Raw genomic sequence first — 17,833 nt, forward strand, 5'->3', positions numbered from 1 at the left:
AAAAGTGACTTTTGGTTTAGGGCACTGCAATAACACCAACTGTGATACACCTTCAGTGAGCATAAAAACAAATGACTGGGAGTTGCTAAAAGGGGAACTTGCCTTTTCATCTGTGCAACATTAGAAATGGAGAAACAGCCTCACATTTCTCAACCAAAAGCAGGAATGACAGAGAGGGGGAAGGCGCCAGGCGAGACCTCTCCTGTGCAGGCAGCTCCCAGGGATGAGACAGAAAAGCTCAGTTTAAATACTCACATGTTAACGCAGCAGCAGCAGCATTCAGATACTGTATCTGCACAGGCAGTGAGAGTAAATATTGGCTTATGTGGTTACTCCTGGGAAGATTAGGGAGACATCAAATATGGATGTCCCCAGCACTCCACACACAGGGAGGGTATTGGAAAATTCCCACCTTTAGATATTTGTGGGGAATATCGCTTTCCCCCTTATTTTTTATTTTTTATTTGTCCTTTGAAACCAGAATTACTGTAATTACTGTCTCTAAAAGGTGGTTATTTGAAGACTGGTGTTACACGCACGGAAATGTCAAAGCTTTTTTGGTTTCTGCAGCACGAATCTCGGGAATGCAGTGTGATCTTCCTGAAATGGCATTACTGGGGTAATGCCACAGCACAGAAGTTGGGTAAATATTTTCCTTGTGCTCATCAGTTGCTGGCTGTTGACAAATACACTACCTAGAGCAGTAATGCAGGGTAATGATGTCATTACTGGGGGATAAACATCGCAGCTGCCGTGCGTGCCTACAGTTCTTGCAAAATAGAGCTGAGGAGGGTGAATTAGTTTGTGTACTCCACATCTTTCAAATATTTCACTAATCACCATAGAAATAATTGCAGGAGCAATTGGTGAGCTAATTCAGACACAGGCGAATCTGAACTGCTCGAGTTCAAAATTACCCTTTTCTTTGAAGAATCCTTAAAGATAAAGAGAGTGGAGCGGACACAATGACATCTCTTTGTGTCTTCGTCCCTTGCTGGTTTCCAATGGGACATGAAACAGCAAGGGTGCAATAAGATAGTCTCTAATTTTCCTTCCATCCATCTGGAAGCAAGAGCTACCAGAAGTCTGACAAGACAGCCTGATCTCCAGCCAGATTTCTAGAAATGTTAAGAAGAGTTCCTTATTCAACAAGCACCTTCAAAACTACTTAACTACCAGAAAGAGAACCTCGGGTGTCTCATCAGCCACCACAATCACTCCTGGAAAAAGACCAAGAAGTGCCCTGCAGAATTCTCCTGCCACCAAACCAGTGTATGTATGTTTGTAACCAAACCTACATACATCAAATGATAGAGATGTATCATCCATACACAAGATAATGCTGTAACTACAGATCAGGAATGAAACCTTTTGGAAAACCTTCAAGAGGTAGTCAGAAAGGAGCAGAATTGTAACAGATATTCTCTCGAGGGCCTCATTCAAAATAAACTTTTATATTTAAGTGTATTAATTTATGTATTAAGGAGATTCTTCCCTTTGCTTAGAGCTTTCCAAGTATAAACTAGGAACATCTCAGAGATTTGTAGAGGATGGAGGAGCATTTCCAGTGCTTTGGTCAGGTAGATACCAGCTGCAAAATGAGCTCAGGACCACACAGGACCTGCAGAGGCTTTGGGGGTGGTTTATGGCAATAGCAGAGAGTCACCAGCAGAATTTTCTTGCTCCATTTTGTGCAGTGTAACTTAATGGCATTATCGACATCTTCTGTGATATACATCCTGTGATCAGTGCAATTACTGCATGTCATCACCACTGTAAATTTACCCAGCCTGAAACCATTTTAAACTTAAACTGCATACTTAAGAACTACTATCCACCTCCTCTTTGTAAATTAGCTGTATGATTTATCTGTGGGAACCATTTCAAAAAGTATACATTCAGAAATACATATACCACATGATGTCTTTTCCATATGGCATCTCATAATTATTTTGCTGTGTGTGAACATGATGAAAACAGTTTCATAATTCTCTAAGGGTTAGGGTAAATTATTTCAATTAGACATATTTCAGAGCAAACATTACCTTAGGGTTTATTAATAATAGTACCTGAGAAGGAACAGCTGCCTTTTAAGCAGCGAGAGCTGTCAACTTCTCACTGCCCCCCTGTAGCACCCCTTTTGTGACTCTAAAAAAATGGTGGATTTTCTCATGCTTTACCTAAACAGAGAACTTGGCAGCAGAGACCTGGTTGTAATCCTCAGCAAGGGAGCTGGTGGGTGGATTTTTTTCTCTATAAACTCTTGTATAAACCACACCAGTCTCCTGGTATTTATTTTGTGTAATGTTGGAAATCATACACAGATCCAACAGGCCATGTAAAGGAGTTTTGTAACTTCCTGAAACCCTTTCAGGCAAAATCTTTTCTCCAACAGCAGTCCCAGGTTGTCAGGATAATATCATCATTTTTTAAGGGCAAGGTTCCTCAACTATTTGTAATAGGATAGCTTTGAAAAGACAAAATGTGAATCTAAATTAGATCAGCTAATTATTAGGAATTGCTATTGGAATTATTAAAAAGAAAATTAGCTCCATTGTCAGATCACATGGACTGCTTTTGCAAGCACAGGGCTAACAGGCGGCTTGCCCTGTGGTTTTGTGTGCTGCGCTCCTCATTTAGCTGCTTTTATATATTAATGCTGTAAAATGATGTGCATTGATTTTGAATGATCAACTGTGTGGGGATACACCTCTGCTCAGCTCAGCCCACCTGCTTCGATGCTCCACAAAAGTGCATCTCCTTCTTTGCAAGGAATACTTTAACTCACAAATCCCTAAGAATCCACCTAAACCCCAAAATCTGAAGGGGAAGTGTGCTGAGAGCCAGCCAAGGAACAGGCATGGAAAATCCCTGCCTCTCCTCACCCTCCACAGCATGCAGAGAGATGAGTGAATTGACCCTGAATGCACAGTCACTAAAGCTGGGTTGAAAAAAGGGACAGAGTTACATCTGTTAGCTGATAAATAATGCAGGTACAATCTCACAGAGGGCTGGTGTGACTGAACACTTGGTACAACCTGTGGGCTGGAGGAAAATTGTGTGGAGCTGCAGCTCTCAGTCGAAGAGTAGGAGGAGAGGGCATCAGCCCTCCCCCCAATCCTGCTTATCCCAGCCTCAAGCATGGAAGAGGGATGAAAGCACTCAATATGGCAAAAGCAAAAATGTAAACTGAAATACCTCTAGTAAGAGTTAAACTTACTGAGTTTTAAAATCAGTGTGTTGAGAAATCAATTCTCACCTTGGCTGGCAGCCTTTGATCCAGCAATGCTCGTGTGCCTGTGGGGAGTGGGATTCTCAGACATTTAGTTTATCAATTCCACCACGAATATATACACACACAAAAAAATAGCACAAAAAGAGAGAAAGAGGATGTATTTACATGCAGAACTGTAGGTATTACACACAGAATCACAGAATGGTTTGGATTGGAAGGGACATTAAAGACCATCCAGTCCCACCCCCTGCCACAGGTGAGGACACCTTCCACTCGACCAGGTTGCTCCAAGCCCAATCCAGCCTGGCCTTGAGCACATCCAGGGATGTGCAAACCCATGAAACCCAATATCCAGGCTATCCAAAATGCTCAGTTATCACCTGGCCAAACATGACTCCTCTACGACACCATTATCATACTTTAATCTTTTTGTCTCAACCACAATAGGAAAAAAGCATTTCCAAACAGAAAAGAAAAATTGATAGGTAAAATAGCATTCAAGCTATAAAATATTTCCTTTTGATTCAGGTCCTAGTATTTTTGCCTGGCTCAAGTTCAGAAAGCTCTATAACTTTGCTGAGTAATTTCCAAAGGCCCCTTGCCTGTGCCTTTGCTCAGGAGCACATTCAGCTTTGGAATTGCCACTTTAAATATGATAGAGGCCATTTGCTCCTCTGTCATCTCTGGTGCAGTGAAGTCTGTGGCTTTCTACAGAGATTTTTGCCTGTCCCTTCTCCAGCAGGTCCCAGCCCCACAAGGACCTTCCAGCCTGGGTGCTCCATACGCAAAGGTTCTGGGGCAGACTCTCTGTGTCCTGCTTCGGTGTGTAGAAACCCATAAGAAGTGAAGGAATGGGAACCTTAATCCTGAGATGTCTTTAATAAATTGAATAAACAAGCTTGTATCTAATGTTTGGACTTTGAAACTGTTATTTAATTTTGGGAAGACTATATTCCCAATCATGGAAACTTCTAATCTCTTTCTCCATGTCACCAAGGAGGGGACTGACCTCTGACCTTTGCTTTCCTCTCCACTTAATTCCTTTATTTGTTCTCCTTCACTCACTCCATAACCAGAAAATCTGTGTTACAGTTCAAATGCTGCTATACTTTTCAAAATCCCACACTTTCCTGAGTTCAATTCTTTTTGGGCAGCTCTCCTGAAGCAATGAAGCTTTCACACTGGCCCTGTCTGCCAGACCTTTTCTTCCTTAACCATTTGCCAATTCATTGGCTTATTTCAATCCAATTTAATAGAGAGGTAGAAGCTCTGAAGATAATTAAATTCCTGTAACTTCTGCAAACATTGGCAGCTGGAGACAGGTAGGGGATTGAAAAGAGAGCCTCTGCCACAGCAAGAGCTGCAGTCATAGGTTTAGCTTGGATATTAGGAAAAATTTCTTCACCAAAAGGATTGTACAGGCCAGTGGTGGAGTCCCCATCCTCAGAGGGATTTAACAGCCACGTGGATGTGGCACTTGGGGACATGGCCTTGTGGTGGCAGGGCCAGGGAATGGTTGGGCTCAATCATCTTGGAGAGCTCTTCCAACCTAAGCCTTTCTAGAAGGCTCTACAGGAACACTTCTGCTGGCCTAGGCTCAGCCAGGAGACAAATGTGAGACACAGCACCTGGGGGGAAACTGAGGCACTATGGCAAAGGATGGCCGTATTCAGATCCATCATATCAAAAATGAAGGATACAAATACTGAATCTGCAGTGCCAATGAGAGTTCAGGAATTCTGCATCTCAGGGTACAATGTTAACTTTGCTCCTCCTTTCCACAAGGGCTGATTCTCAAGTCTTTGTTTCACCTAATTTCTACAGAAGTGTAGAAGAACTGATGTGTTACCTGATTCCCAGGGAGGAGAATCTTATTCCAGATTCAGTATCTGTGCATAAAATGTTGTCCTTAGCCTGTGGTTTTTGAATCTGAAAGCTAATGACAGCAGCACAGTGAATATTTATAGTTATTCGTCTTTACAACCACTTCTGGCATATGACAGGGCTTGTGCTACTCTCATACCTGTTCACAACATCATTGCATGAGTGACTTGGGTATAAACTTGTGCTCAACAGTTGCACAATATCCTTTATTGGCAATGGGTCTCAGCTGGGAGTCAGGAGACAGACTTCCATCTGTTAGTGAAAGGTTGTGGGACTGTGGAAACTTATTTTTTTCTTTTTCCTTCTCTGTCCTTTTTTTCCCTCCCACACTTTGCCTTTTTCATTAGTTCGAGCTAAAAGTCCTTGAGCAGAAAGGCCTCTTTTTGCACCAGATGTTTGTATGAGCCTATCACATTGGGAGCATTTCTTAGTTCAGGTCCAGATGGGCTATTGCAAAGAAGATAATAACAAGGCTAGCAAATACTGATGTTCTTATATCTGTATGACAGCACCACCTCTGAAATGGGAACACTTGTCTGTACACATTATGAGAAAACATTTTTACTTGCATATTTAGCTGTAACAGCCCCACTGAAGTGCAAACATAAGATCTTAAAAGTACCTCCATCAAAATTAATGGACAGCCTGACAGAGATCAAACTTGTTTTCTGCAAAGAGATTAATAATCTTGTGGCATCTGAGATTTTGCCATGCCTGTCTTGTTTCTGTTTCTCTTGCTCTGAGAGAAAGGCTGGACCTTGCCTGGATGTTGTCTACCACCCACGAGCCTGGCTCAAGACCCATCTATAAATTTCCTTTGCCTTTTGAAGACATGAAATTTTCCTTGACGAAGGTGATTATCAGGTATTAAAGGCTAATCTTATAATAAATTTGTGAATTAGTAAGCTTATTTCTTAACTAGTCAAAAGCAAATCCCTCTTGCTCATACCTTGTTACGCAGGCATTGCGTGCTATCGTATCGCTGGAATTTAATCATTTGTCAGGGTAAAAAAATCCCAAGCAGAGATATTTGCTCACTGAAATGAGCCAGGGTGGCCAGGTTACTCCCCATAATGTGGGGTTTTTTCCAGATTTTTTTTAAAATTGAATCCCAAAGGGCTTTTATTTTGTGTCAATTCATACAATAAAGTTCTCTTTTATGAGACTGACTTTGCTCATGTGTTGTTAGCCCACTTAATTAAACTCTGAAATGCTTAATTCTTTCTGGGGTCCTAATTCTCTTCTATACAAACATTGCTGTGTGCCCTCAATGAGGGCAAGTCGGCGTAATTCGACACAAATTTCAAAGACCTCCCCAAAGCGTTTGTTTGTGTGTTGGGCGAAGGAGAGGGGAGGGAAAGAGTTGGATCCTGGCTTTGGAATTGCCCTGTTTAGAAGGTGAGAACCATCTGAAACACTTGGACCCACTTCTAATACCCCTGCAGTCTGGAAGCACAGCTTGACTCAGGTCCAGCTGTACCCAAAATCAGGGATAAATTATGTATGTGAAGGGCTGCAACAGCCTTCACATTAAATATTGATCTGCTGGTGCTGTGCCACGCTGCGAGCCCGAGCATCTCCAGATCCACCTGTCTGCTCCACGGTGACGGCCGCTCCCCCAGGAGTGGCTCCGGCACGGCACACAAAGCCTCTCGTCTGAAATAGGTGGGTCCAGAGCAAATTTCCTGAGCGTAATTTATTCCACACCCTTGCTAGCATAACAAGTGTTCCTCAGCCTCTGTGGATATGTATTCGAGAGGGAGCTGTCTGTCTACATTTGATTTTACATTTCCTTCAGCTGTTTCAGAGATCCATAAGCAAAACCTGGCGCCCGGGGACGTTCGAGAGGATGGTGAATTCATAAACAATAAATGGATTACAATCGGACATACCTTAACATTTTAATCTCTGGCAGATAGGGTTTGGATAAGTGCTTTTGGGTGGCTCTGTGCAATAAATTTATTCACCTGTGTACGTATTTTACTCGACCATATCTGAGCAGAAGGATTGCATGGGGGGTGAGGAAACAAAAAGTCTCCTCCAAGGATGTCCATGTGCACTCTCCCATTGCTGGCCTGGCAGGCAGAGCTACCTTTCAGCCAGATGGAGCACTGGAGCACAGGCAACACCCTTTTCAAAGGGGACACTGGGCACATCATCCAGCAAGACTAAGGAAAAACCTCTTATGCAGTTGCAGCACATTTTGACCTCAGCCTCCTGCAGTGGGGGCCATATCTTGGAAATGCACTGTAGTCTAGGAGACAGATCATGCCCTTGCAAGCCTTCCTTCCTGCATCTTTCCCACAGCCTCTGATATAAAATGGCCTTTTTTCAATCTGGAGGAATTTCTGAAGCCACAAACCACCTCTGACCTCTACGGGTGCTGCTGCACCAAGAGATTGGCAAACTGCACCCAATATGACCCAGGTTTCAGGCACCAAAAAAAAGATCCTTCCTGAGCTCTCCCTCCCATCCTGCAGCAGCTCTCCTACCTCCAGACGCAGGTCCTCGAGGTACATCAGAAGACTGGAAGCAGATGTCTTCTCCAGCCCACTTGCTTGTCTCATCCACTTGTCAATGTGCTCCTTGTAAAGGTGCTGACGTTTGTTTGAGACATCAAAACTGTAAGACTGAATCAGACCTGTGAAGTATACAAATAACTGTGAGTGTTAAGTAATTTCCCCAACATGAAGTGACTGTAAGCAGTTTTCCCAGCTTTCCAGCATTACATCCAAATTTCTAAGTTATAGTGAGTCATCAAAACCATTTCCAATTATTTTATTAGATGTTCCAAACAAGAATCTGACCAGCTTGACCATGTAAGAAAGCCTGGAAGAGTTAAAGTTGGGAATTTAATAGCCCACTTCAGTTAAACATTTCCCGTTAAGTCACGTGTTGAAGTTTTTCCACACCTGAGAACATAGAATCTCTTTGAAAATTACTTTGTAAAGGTTTAGCGTGGCATGCCCATTGACATGGTATTCCAACCAGATGGAAAACTCTTACAAGCTCAGCCTTTACTGTATTTTCTGTTTTGTTTTATTTTTCCTAATTGCAACAAAGCCAAGAAGGCACAAAGTTGGAGAAAACAATGCAATAAAAAAATAGGAGAATCATTCCTTCTTATTATTTTCACAGGAAGATTTGGGTTTAACTCTTGGGAGGAGACTCAGCTCAAATGACATTTTCACACAAGCAGTACATCCTCTCCTATCTGCTGCACCGAGCTGGGTTCAAAACAGCTGAATAGCAATAACTACCAGGCCAGTTGTGGATCTGACATTCAGAATTAAGCAGATGGCAAGCACAAAAATACAGTCTGGGTTAAATACTGACCACATTTGCCAGAAGCACAGACAGAGAAAGCCCAGCCACATCCAGATCATAGGCAGAGCACATCCAGATCTACCAAAACAGTAAGAGCAGAATTCAGTATAAATTATTCTGTGCTAATAGTACATGGACATCTGACAGTATTTTTCTTTTTATGCTCTTCCTTTTTTTTTCCCCCCTTCAAAAGGATGGAATTTCACTCTGTACTGGACACCTTGGCCAAGAGCTTTTTCCCAAATGGATGCAATCCCCTTTCTGATGTGAGTGCCTAGCACCAGTCTCCTACCATTCCATCCAGACATGCTGCCCCTGCGGCGCTGCCGGGTAGGAGGTGATATTTAAAGCCATGCCAATGGAACACAACAGGGGATAGGCAGAGCACAAGCAACAGAAGGAGGATTTTGCAAGAGCTCGCTAGGTCACATTAAACTCCTTCTCTGGCCACATCCAGTGTCCAGCCCGTATGTCTGAAGATCTTTGCTGGAAAGCCTTTGTTATTTATTCGGAAATTTACTGTGGCTGTGGCTTAACTCTGTGTTTTGGAGCTGTTCTTTAATTGATATTGTGCACTTCATCCTTCATAAACAACAGTCAAAGGAGGACAGGGAGGCAGGTGATCAATACCAGTGGATGACCCAGGCTCTGTAGGAATGTTACTTATACATCAAAAATTTCTACTGAAGAAGAGAAAGCACGAGCATAAGAGCTGTATTTATGAGGTTAAAAGACTCCTACCTTTGGCTAAGCATCACTAAAAGCCTCGTAGAGAAACTTCTTTGTTTCTGGCACAAATAAATATTTATTATTGCACTGGGGAAAAAAGTACTCTCACAAAGCTTAACTATTTTAATAAAAAATTTAATATGTTTGTTTCTTCCAGACAGGAGATAAAAAGCTGTCAGAGAAATAATGGTTTAAATTACAGTGAGATGTTTCCTTGCCTAATCTTTCTCTTTCTTCTTTCCCAAAAATCTATGTGGCATGATTAGAAATTTTATTTTTAGTAAGAAATGTCAAGGAAACACTTTATGGTAAGTAGCTGCTCTCTATTAATTCTTTCGTTATTAAATGTGGGAACATTAATTACCATTAATCATTTTGGCTCTAGTATAGATTTCCCACAATAAATTCTTTAAACACATATACAAACCCTGTAATCTAATCAAGTAATTTTCTTCTACCTACTTGGAAGGGAGAAAACAGCAAGACTGTTACTGTTATTTCTATTTTTTTAATTCTGAGGAGGAGGAGGAGGAGAAACTGGCAACGGGACCTCTATAAGAACAGAGAAAAAACCCAATAACTATTCCTACAGACAGTGTATGTGCTACTCAATAATAATCACTCCTTACAAGAGGTAAAGTACCTTAAAAATGTATAGAAATTCAGTAAGGAATTGATTTAGGCAGCTCTAAGTCATCAGAGAAATATATTGCTCTGCAAAAGCAAAGATAATAATAAAACCTTTTTTCCTCAAGAAAATAAAAAGCAATACCCAAATTAATTCTGCAGCAATCAGCACGGTGCTTCCTAATGTAGCTGTGATACAGCCCAAATTTCCAGTGCTGACAATAAAAGCTCACATTTAGTGACATAAACATAAGTTTATTGAACTAAAGAAGAAATGTAAAGTTACCAGTACTGGTTGCTGCTGTCAAGGTAGTCACAGGAGCTTGTGCTCTGTTGTTGTTCGCAGGGTAACACTGGGCTGCTGAACTCTTTATAAACCTGCCATCACCAGATTCCCTGATTTTCATACTGGCAGGTGCATTCTTTGAACCACAGCGGGTAATTCTGCACAATAACGTTGTCATTACTCCCCAGAAGCCCTAATTTGAATAAACATGATGAATGAATGCACTGCATTTCTCAGAACAAACAAGCTGCAAGCTCCATCTTAAGCATGAAACCACCGTGTGACTGATTAAGTATGGATGCTGCTTGCCAAATCTCACTTTCACTTTTAAACTTATAATTGTTCTCAGAATGAAGTTTCCATAATGAACAGTTGAAGCCATTTACCTCAAATATTGATTTACAACTGGTGGCCTTACATTAATATGTGTCTCAGCCACTTTGGGCCTTTACCACTAATCGAGGTCTGTGCAGGCAGAGGAGAATAACTCTGTGAGGATTCCCTTCACAGTGACATGATCCACGGATTGCACTTCAAAGTCCAGAGTCATTCATCCAAAATCCAGCAGCTAAATAATGCCACCACATTCCAGCAGCTCCTCAAGTCCTCTCCTTTCACCTCGTATTCAACTCTTTAGTCCATCCTTGTACAAGTTTAACAAACAGGTTTCAATCTGTCCACTTGTGCCTTTCCCCACTCCAGACAGCTCCCACTGTTTCTGCCTCGAAGCTTCAGCTTTTCTGCAGCATCTAATCTCCTCCACAAATTTCCTTTTGTTCCCTAGGACTCTGGTGTCCTTTCAGTCTTCTTTCAAGGCATTCTAGACATATAATTGTTTAACGTAAAACTCAGCCTTCTAAGAAAAGATAGCCAAACATTACCTTTTTTTTTTTTTTCTCTTCCAGAAACTTCCTGAACTGACATAACAATTCTTCACAGATAGGTCAATTCCTATATCATATCCTATTTCCTCTCCTAGATCTGGTGCCTTTACAGACTGCAAACCACTACTTCCAGCAAGCATCTCAAAAGTACTTTTACTTAAGTAACCTGCAGCAGAGGCAGCTGCTGAGCTGCTCCAGGGGTTCTAGACCATCTATGTGCGATGATGCATGGATGTTCCCACACTTTCCTTAATGAAATCCTCTGGAGGGGAAATAATGATGGTAATCCCAGGTTACATAAATTCCTTACTGATGGAAATATGTTGGAGAAGAACAGTTGCTCCAGTAGTTCCCAGAGATGCACAGAAGCTTTGTGGAGAACATCAACAGAGATGCAGCGTGCAACCCTTTTGGACATTGGAGTCCCCATCCCTGGAGGGATCTGACAGCTGTGTGGATGTGGCACTGGTGACATGGCTTAGTGGTGGCCTTGGCAGTGCTGGGGGAATGGTTGGACTCGATGACCTTAGAGGGCTTTTCCAACCTCAGTATAACAATAAACCCCAAGATTTGCCAAAGCATTGCTGGGAAAACGTGACTTCCCATCTGCTCGGTAGAGAAATCACACCAAGACCCCTCCAGTAATGCGCTAGAGTGTGGATCTAAAAAGGCACGAATGTGAAAACCTCCTTTTCACCCCTTCCATCCACCAGCAGAACTGAGGGTAACCTACTTTCCCCCAGGAGTCCCTGTGCTTTCAAGGAGCACAGGCACAATGACGCGGAGCACACAGCGCTACCTCGCATACATTATTTGATAACATTTTAGCACCCAAGTACCCGGCATCCCACGGCTTTCCCTCCTCCCAGGATGTCACAGAGTTATTGACATTGACAGAACCAGGTTAACAGAGACTAAAGGAGCACTACAAGTTCCTGCCCCTAGCGTGAGGGATTGAATGATTGCTTTTCTCCTTTCCGCATTTTTTTTTCCCCCTGGTGTAAAAGTTCTCAAGCTCTGGACAGCAACAGGTTGTAATGCAGGTTGTTGCTCACCATGCTGAAAATGTGCTTTGCGTTTTGCACCCTGATCAGGTTGCCTGGACCTCTCTCAAAATGACTGAATAAAGAGGTAAATTCTGAGACAAAATTTTCTTCAGCTGTATAAACCCCAGAATTTTTAGAAAAAATAATCTGAGATCACATAGCGTACTTGTGTGATAAGGAAAAAAAAAAAAAATCCAGATTTTGAAAAGAAATGCAGAGTTTTCTTAATTTGTCAATTTATGCCACAGATAGTGAAAACTAGCCTTGTCTCAATATTATTCAACCATAACCTGAAAAAAAAAAGGACTGTGATATTTTCCAGTCCTGCATTTTTAGTAATTTTTAGTCATTTTATTCAAATCTGTTTCACTAGATTATGGTGATTTTCTAGGAAAAAAAGAAAATAAAAAAGAAAACAGAAGTGAAAAATCCAAACATTTTCAGCTTCTGCTGTAGAAGAGACAAAATGCCTGTGACTTAGAGAACCTGTCACGAGTCATAAGCGTAAATAGCACAGTTTTATATCTTCGGGAATAACTTCAAATACACAGAACAGCCCTCTGGTTTTAATCTTATTTTTTCCCTTAATAATTGACCTACATAAGCAACCAAATCCTTGGTACACTTCAGTGGCATAATTTAAATTTCTCTTACGTGTATTGTAGCGTTGTCGTTGAAGTCCCTAACCAATCGTTATGGAAGACTGAGGGCTGGAGTGATGCTTCGGTTGCTGCAGCATTTAGGGGAAAGAAAAAAAAAAAGAAAGGAGCAAGAAAAAAAAAAAACCCTCTAGAAATGCACAACCTGGTGGAGGTTTCAATCCATTAGCAGCATCGAGCTTGCCAGTTCTGTACTGCAGCATTTGACAAGGCTCTGAGCCAGAGATTAAGGCACGTCTCCTGAGGAGGGAAAAGAACAGGAGCTTCCACACTTCATTAAGGATATGTTTTATTTGCAAACTGCCAACCCACAGAGTGGCACTGACTTTTGGGTCATGGAAAAGGTTGCAGTTGTGCACTTGAGCCGTGCCAAGCTGAGTTGGATAATACTCTTAAAAAAAGCAAATCAAAGAAAAATGATAAGAAAAAAATAGGGAAATCCACGATTGCAAACCACCTAAAATAGGACTTGAAATGTAACTTGTGCTCCAGTCAGGATTTTCCTCCTCAAAAAATCGTGCTAAAGCAGGACAAGAGCCCAAAACAACAGGGAGCAGTTAACTACAAAATGCATATTCATGCTGTATTTTTTTTTATAATTTAAACATACATTCTCAGATTTATTTCACATTGATGGCTTTAAAGAATGTTAATATCCCTGTAGAATCGAGCCTTATCTCTATTTGATCCTTTGCCAAAGACTGTACTAACATTCCACAACTGTACACATTTTTTTTGCTGAGCTATTGTTGTTTTTTTTTTCCAAATCCAAATAGAAATATGTAGTTTATATAGTTTAGAGCATAAATCATAAATCACTCGTCATAAAGGGCCAGTTCTTGGAGTTTTTGTTTGTTGTTTGCACTGGCAATTTCCCAATCATTTTCACAAGGAGCAGCATTTGAATAAAGGCATGGTTGCCAGTAAAGGTAAATTTTCTCTATTCCAGGAAAAAGAGATTTAACAATAGTATTCTGGTTTAGGTTCCAGATTCTCTACGCTGACATCAACAGGATAGTTTGCAATGAAAGGTGTTCAGTGGCTAAAGGTAAGAAAAAAGAATGCCCATCACTGGGAAGCTTGCCTAAGAGGTAAATTATACTGCTGGAATATCCATGACCTTTTTCCTTGGATTTGAAAAGTGCCAATAGTGATCACCAAGGAAGCTGTGAGTTGCTCTGCCTGTGCACCCACCTGGTACAGTTGTAAACACCACTACAGCCACTGCAAAAGCCAGCAGAGGAGAAGGTGTAGGTCTACCAAGATTGAAGCTTATGGCTCTGTCTCTTTTTCAACGCCTAAAGAAACCAAAGCAATTCATTTTATTTTTAATCTGTAGCTGAAAGAAGACCAGATATGGACAGAAAATGCTTCTGCTCTGTGTCCTTCAATACTTAAGAAAATATGAATTTGATAACCTATTGTTTCACAGAACAGCAGGAATTTTTAAAGTACTTCAAGCTCAATCACCTCAGTAGAATTTATCCTTTTTTTCCCTTTAAAATGCATGCTGATCTCAGGGTATTTTCATTTCACATGTCTGCACATGGGTTTGCCAACTACAGCCAGTCTCCCCCGATGAGCTTCCTGATCTTCCCCATTTCACCACCTTTAATGATATTTTCAGCTAGAACTGATACTTTCTGTGTAGCCCAAAATGACAGGATGTCATGGGAGCCAAAACTGGTGGCAAAGGTAGCACCCTGGCTCAGCCCAGGCAAAGGCTTTGGGAAGCATCTTTAATAAGATCAATGGAATGTTTGCTTTTCCTCTCCTCTCCGTCAGTCATGCAGAGAAGGGAAAGTCAGCAGCTACAAAGATATTGGTCCTTTTTGGTCTTCTCCATTCGGGATAACCAAATTTGTGACCTTTGAAGGAACAGTTAAACTATTTGTAAAGCTGAGATAAATACGATTATCAGGCAAAATAAAATGTTCATCCAGAGTAGAATCACGGCATCTCCTCGGTCTTAGGAGCTGAGAGCGAACCAGTGATTGGGAAAAATATCAAAAACTTACAAGAGAGAACTTTTGAACTGTTGGCCAATTTTGCTTTGCTCCTATAAATTTTCTTCACTTGCCATGTTGCTCTTGCATGAAAAGAAAAAAAAGGAGAAACAACTAACAACAAAAACACCAAACCTATAACCATTAGTTAGCTCTGTGGTGAGGTGTTTGTCTGCCAGCCTGAGGTCAGAAGCAGAGCTGGGATCCCAAGACGGAGGCTTTGTATTATAACATTGTATTCTTGATGCGGTAGTTGAGAGTCAATTACTGTTTCCATTATAAACCCTGTTTTCCAAGGGTTTATACCTCAACAATTTTCATTTTCATCATGCTGAACTTGGAATACGAGCCTTATGGGTTCACAGTTTTTAAACAGACCAAATCAGAGTGGCCCATTTTTAGATACAGAGTAGTCAGAAACTGTTTGTCAGTTGGTTTTCATTTTTATTTTTTGAATTTCACAAACTAAACTATAGTTTCACTTTTAAAACTACATTACTTCAGAGAATTAGTCTCTGTGGCTGGGTCTGATACCTCTCAGCACTTCTAAGAAAAATTTAATTGCATTTTTTGTAAATAAAAAAGCCTGTTGACAAAATTCTCCCTTTAAGAGCTGATTTTCTTTGTGTAATTTCAGATGCTGAGGCTCCCAAGCAATATGTCCCTACGGAGGCTGGAGCACATCAAGCCACTTTTACAGCTCAGAGGTGGATTTTAGCTGAGTAACTTACCTCATTTTGGAAAACTGGGGGCAATGCATCAATTCAGAGGTCAACATCTCCAGTCATAATCTTTCCGGTGACTTCAGAAAGCTTTGGACCTGAGAGACCTGGAGGAATTGTCTCACTCTTTCCCCCACCAATGACTCACGGTTGACTGTGCAATGTGGGGCAGAGGGAGGTCTCTCTCCTGGGCCAGGTGAAACCCAGAACAGAGCCTACCCTTGATAAAGACCAAAATCCAGATGGCCACTGGCTTCTGAGCCCTCCATCTGGGGCTGCGTGTCACTCAGTAATTGCACACAGCAGATGCTAATTGCTTAAAAGCTCCTTCAGCTTAGAAAACTCTCTTTGCCAAGGCCACAACGAATATTTTTCTTTGACTTCAATTTCCATGCATTCCTTCCACCTGAATTTCCTGCATTTTTTTCTATTAATTGAAGATAGCTGGAATCACAGGGCGATGACACAAAAGTTTCACAATTTGGCTGTAGCACTGTTGGACTGACTCACACTCGGTTCATCCCTGTGAACGCCTGTTTCTGGAGAAAACGTTTGTTTCCTCTGAAGTACAAAGAACTCAGAGTTCATTTTTACTAGAAAGGTTTCTGGTATTTTTCCCCAACAGAACTGCTCTATAGTCTAAAAGCAGAGCAGAGTCTGCTCTCAATGAGCCAGATCTCTACTTTTAAGGTGGCCGGTAAAACCTTTCACTTCTAAAATACAATTCCACTTAATTTGTTTTTACAAATCATTCTTAGAGTACACCGGTAAGATCTGCAAGTTGGATCATACTAATTTTCTTCGCTGGGAAAATGAATCACAGCAAAGTTGTGACTCACCCAGAACCGCACAGAGGATCAGGGTCAGAGACAGGAGGAGAACAAACATTCCAATTCCCACTACCGTGGATTGCTTTCCCAACACAGAAACTGAGAAGAAATCAATTAGATTCTATTCCAACCTTTGCTGTTGGTAATCGATTTCAGTAAGTTTGAGGACAAACCCCTATTTCTCACTCATTCTGGAGGAAGTGACCCGATTTTGTCACCTCTCCTTACATCCCCCATCGCAGCAAGGTGAGGCATCAAAGCAGTAGACAACACCAAGCTTCATCACCAGTGCAGTTGACATCATATTGTCAGGTCAATCCAATTTTTCCTACATGTAATTGACGGGATGTATTTCAGGGATGGAATGCAGAGTTTTGGGCTGCCATCTTCCCTTTCACCGTCATGTACGATCGCCATGGGCTGTATGTGCAGAGTGCTTGCCCAGATCATGTTTTTGTGAACACTGACAAGAACAACTTTCTTGAAAGCTATCAAAGGCATCCTCATTATCCTTTATGGGCTGTGTAGAAAATGTCTCCACTATTAGACATTTAACTGGAGTGCAGCAGAATGATTTTGCTGGCCCCCTCCAGTTCTTTGGGTAAAAAGCTCTGTTCATAATCAGTTTCTGCTTTTTTTAATGACCCTCAAGAGTTCCCTTCTGGTACACTTCAGTTCCCTTTCTCGTGTCCCATTGATTTTACAGACTTTAGGAACTTGCTCTTAACCTTCTGCTTTTTCCCTGGATCACTGCTGAATGATTAGGCACTACACAGCCTTTTGTTACCCAGTACACTGAGAGTGATATCTGGAGAATTAAAACACCAGTTACAATAACATTTGCTGGGGAAAGAGACTGTTCTTCTCTCAGGGCTATTGACCCCATTTATGTACATGATTTTCTAAGAGGAAAAGAATGACTTCAGACTCAGAGAAAAAATACAGGATGATCTGCTTGAGCACAAGATTGAAATCCACTCAAGAGCCTATGCTCATACTGTGAATTTTAGCAGCAGAAGTGGAAGCATTTTGTGTAGGGAAGGGTAGGCTAGAGCCTGGAATATGGTGGGCAGTGTGCAAGAATAAAATATAAGAGATTAAAGAAAAGGATTTTAAAGGATTTTCCAACTAAAGTGTTTCCAGTTATCTGATTTGATTCACATGGAGCCACAGCAGTGCCAAAAATGCATGCTTGTTGGGTTTTTTTTTGAAGTTGGAGAAGTCTGAGAATTACTTCTTAAGACATGCCAGGTAAATTCAAAGAGAAGGATGCTTGGTGCAAGGACATCCTCCTAACCACAGAATAGCAGTGCCACAGGCTGTGATTAAATGTGCTGTTCCTCCCAGAGACTCTGATCCTTCTCAGATGCTCTCATTCCACCCGAATCTCAGTGCAGGAATCATAAAATGGTTTGGGTTGGAAGGGACCTTAAAATCATCTGGTTCCAATCCCCCCCTCACCATGGGCAGTGACTTACCCATGCAATTTGAGGACTTTTTTTCTTTGCCATGTCCTCCTCAAGTACCACGCCAAACTTTTTTCAAGGTAGATCAGTTCCTTGAAAAAGATAAAGGATCAAGCTCTGATATCATCCTGC

The 17,833-nt window shown here is 41.5% G+C and overlaps 1 long non-coding RNA gene across 1 annotated transcript in view; it reads right to left on the minus strand.

Annotated features, from left to right (window-relative positions):
- LOC104694091 overlaps positions 1-17,833 on the minus strand; it is a 122,023-nt gene that overhangs the window by 23,935 nt on the left and 80,255 nt on the right. The window contains exons 13-16 of the long non-coding RNA XR_005602366.1: positions 8,456-8,524; positions 7,612-7,760; positions 5,085-5,171; positions 3,260-3,297 (exon numbers count right to left, since the gene is read on the minus strand). This is a non-coding gene — a long non-coding RNA (uncharacterized LOC104694091). The remainder of the gene's footprint in view (positions 1-3,259; positions 3,298-5,084; positions 5,172-7,611; positions 7,761-8,455; positions 8,525-17,833) is intronic.

Source organism: Corvus cornix, chromosome 7 (assembly GCF_000738735.6).
Source record: "Corvus cornix cornix isolate S_Up_H32 chromosome 7, ASM73873v5, whole genome shotgun sequence".
NCBI lineage: Eukaryota > Metazoa > Chordata > Aves > Passeriformes > Corvidae > Corvus > Corvus cornix.